The sequence below is a fragment of the Lacerta agilis genome, chromosome 6, assembly GCF_009819535.1.
Source record: "Lacerta agilis isolate rLacAgi1 chromosome 6, rLacAgi1.pri, whole genome shotgun sequence".
Lineage (NCBI taxonomy): Eukaryota > Metazoa > Chordata > Lepidosauria > Squamata > Lacertidae > Lacerta > Lacerta agilis.
This window is the reverse complement of record NC_046317.1, coordinates 19,920,461-19,924,508: the sequence shown is the minus strand read 5'-3', so window position 1 is coordinate 19,924,508 and position 4,048 is coordinate 19,920,461.

Below are 4,048 nucleotides of genomic sequence, written 5' to 3'. Positions count from 1 at the left end.
CATCTCCTGAAGCATTTGTTTTATTCTCTTCACTTCCTCATCAGTACGTAAGAGCGTGGGCTGAGGTTTAATCTTGTTCAGCTTCCAAAAGACAGAACATCAGTCCTGCTTCCCCTCAGGCCTTTCAGTTTATAATATGCATACGCAGCCACCTTCTCAAAGCTGCAGACAGGTAAGCGGCCTCTTTGCTCCGTCAAAACCTGTTCCGCCAGGTGCCTGTTATGAACCTTTCCCCTTCCCAAGGTATTATATAATCTCAAAAATACAGTCTCAGCTTCAGAGCATTGTGAAAGTGTTGAAGGCAACTCACCAAGGATTTCAGTTGGTAAGGTGAAAATGAGTTTTGCATTTGGGTGGGTCCAGAACCTGATGGGCTAAAGATGAAAAGAAGGGGGATAATTTGGTAGACATCCTGTCGATGTCAAAAATAAATTTTAGAACCACAAGATATCGGAATAACGGAAGCCCTTTTCAGACTATTTAAAGAAATATTTTATGATGAATTTGAACTGGAGGGCCACAAGAAGTAAATGAAAGAAACCCTTGTGAGCTACGAGGTCTCGCTTCCAAAACATGCTTTCTGCTAATCTCAGTGTGTGTTTTCTGCTCTTGGCTTGCCTTCTTCCAAATGCATAGACTAGACTACTCTGAGGTTAAGAACGTAAGAAGAGATTTCTGGAGCAGGCCAGAGCCCCATCTAGACCAGCGTCCTAGTCTCACAGCGAGCAGCTGGACACCTACGTGGAGTACCGAAGCAGGACTTTGTTTTGTCTTTCCTGAACCTCCCAATGAAGCAGAACATGGGTTCTTCTGCTGTGAAAGAGAAATTTCTCTCTCTTACCTTTCTTCATCCCACACATGCTTTTATGTGCTTCTGTCATCTCATCTCTTGCTCACCTTTTCTCTAAACTAAAAAGCCCCAAATGCTGAGACCCTTCTTCATAAGGGAGTTGTTCCAGTCCTTTGATCATTTTGGCTGCCCTTTTCTGAAACTACCAAATCCTTTCTGAGGTGAGACATCTAGAACTGGGCCCAGTATTCCTAATGTCGCCATGGCATAGATTTGTATAACAGCAGAACGGCCCTGGCATTTTTATTTTACATTCCTTTCCTAATGATCCCTAGAACGGAATTTGCCTTTTTCACAGCCTCCACACACCAGGTTGACATCTTCACTGGCCTATCCACTATGACCTCAAGGTCTTCCTAGTTAGTTCTGGTTGGGCTGTTCTTTGTTTGTTTGTTTAAAACAAAAAATTAAACCGACTCAAAACAACCACAACAATTCTAAGGATCACGTCAAGAGAGGGGGAAACGTACGTGAACGATGTGTCCCCATTACACGTGTTGGAAAGAATATATCCAAGAATAAATGCCAAACATATAGGATCAATTACAACAGCAGACTTGCAAAGCTGAAAACAACCTTCTTTAAACCTTGGAGACAGTCAAAAACATAGTATCTAAATAAATAAAAATCTGGAAGTTCAGTAAATATCTCAAAATAAATATAGAATAGAAGGTGGTCCAGGTTCTTCTGTTGAGGAATTAACGAAAGAAATGAATGGAGACCAGTTATCATAAAATTTATCTCTGGTAATATTGCCCCTGACTTCTCCACAATGTTGTGTTGGTTTGTCTACAAGCACAACCTTCCAAACCCTATCATACCAGTTTTGCATAGCTGATTCTTACACTTTACACACGCTAAAAGCAAATATTTAAGACTGTAAGAATAAAGGGTCCTTCCAATTTAAATTCGGGCCAGGGAACGGGGAAAAGTCTGCCAAAGTTTGCAGAAGCTCTTTGGGCAACAGTGGCCTGCATGAAAGGTGGTGATGGATGAGCTCCACTTGGCTTGCTGCAAAATTCACTTTAAAAAGAAAAAAAGCTTTTCTAATAAATGTTTTTTTAAAAGAATAACAACCCAATTCTGGGTCATTAAAAAACCAACATCTTGACTATCCTTGGCAAGGGAGAGAAATAAAGGCAAGTGAGAAGGGCCTGCTTCCAGTATGAGAATTGCTGTGCATGTTGGTGAATGCTGTTTCCTGCTGGAGAGTATGGGATCTGTAGTTTCCCTTGCCTCCCAAACAGAGTAGGGAAGCAGGGAAAATTTCTAATCTCAGGTTCCTCATCAGGAACCTGATGTTTCATCACATACTCAGGAACTCATTTCCATTCAAGAATGAGGCTTACACTTTTCCTGTCTTGATGAGAAGAAAGCCCTTCTTGTCGCCAGTTCCTTCCAATCCTTTTCAAGGGTATTTTGTTTGGTTGGAGGAGGGTATGGTGATGTGGACAGGATTGCAGTGGAAATGGAGTTAGTGTATGTATTGACCAGGAGGGTCAATAAACCTAGTGTGCAAGAACTGGCTTAATGTGCCCCAATGTGGGGGGGGGGGGAATAATAATGGAAGAATGAAATACATTAATGTACACTTTATAGTTCCCTTTTTATTGCACAATGTAAATATAACCCAATGTACTATATTTACCAGACAAGATGTAAACATATCTTTAAAAAATAAAAAAGTTGTTACATTCATAGCAGAACAGGACATCTACACCTGAACCAAATGGGTGTGATTTGTATACTGTTGGATGCTCCCTCAATCGCCGAGTGGTGTGAGATTCCAGCAGCTTGTACAGGGTTCGTATTTTGTTTTGGAATGAAACACAGTGAAGACTGTGGTGTCTTTACAACCTGAACCTCAACAGAGGGGTTCACAGCATTAACATCCCAAAAGGGTCTTGTTTCTCCCAGTCTTGGATTCAAACACAAATCGAGCATTGTACCTCTTTGGCATTCCAGCTTGCTACTTTACGTCTACTTTCTGGCTCCCTTGGCACAAACTCATTTCTAAGCTCTGGCTTTCCTCTGATTTGAAAAAGGGGCTCCACCCATTTTGTACCTAGCACAGAGCACACAATAAGCTTGCCTGTCTTGATTAGCTTTTAACACTTGCTGAGTCCAGGGATTGGGTGTCTGGCACTCAGTTTAACACCCCAAGCTTGATTCCAACACTTACTGGATCCAGGAAGAGGGGTCTGGCACCCCCAAACATGTAACAATACTTTAGGTTCTACCTAATTAAACCATTTAATTAAGTACTTTAGGTTGTACCCAATTAAGCCATACTTGGAATAGAGCCACTGAAATAACAGAATCATAGAATTAAGTCCAAATGAATGGATTTAAATCCATTGGTTTTAAATGGTTCTACTTATAGGGCACTCCACCGACACTGATATGAGCTGCAATTTCAGATTATTGTTGTTTTATCTCATTTAAAGGCCTGCACATACCACCCACTTATAAAAAAGGCAGTTTATTATTATTTTAGGGCATTGGTACTCCTGCTTTTCATCCAAAACATACAATCCATTCAAGGAAGGCAGGCTTGGGGGGGGGGGGGGAGACAGGCAGGGGAGAGTCAAGGCAGGAAAGCAAAATCAGGAACCAATTCTTCAAACTAGAACTCTAAATTTATTATTAATTTATATTATTATTATTATTATTATTATTATTAGAATTTATATACCGCCTTATACCCGGAGGTCTCAGGGCGGTTCACAGAAAAAGATCACAGTATATAAAATAAAAATAAAAGCAATAATAATGATAAAATTTCATCTAACGACCAGCAGGAAATCATAAGACCGCAGCCTCATTTTAACTTATGAAATCTTGGTACATTCACGCCTACAGAGCCACAAATAGGGAAGAGTGAAGCGCCGCCCTCACGAGGAACCTTCCTGCCACGCCCTGCTCCGCCAGTCACGTAGCCCCGCCCACCACACCGCCGCTCGCGTCCCGTCGCGTGAACCTCTCGAAGGTTGAGAGGGGCTCGCGCGAAAATTAGCGTCGACGAAAGCGATTGGCTCCCTTCCGCCGCCTTGTGTTGGAGGGGGTGGTGTTAGGGGCGAGGCCCCCGGGGCTCACGTGCAGGGCCCCCTGACCAATCGGGTGATCGCGTGATGTGAGCCTCTGTTGCCGGCGCCGCAGTTGTTGTTCCCCTTCCGCCCCGCCCTCCCCTTCCTCTCC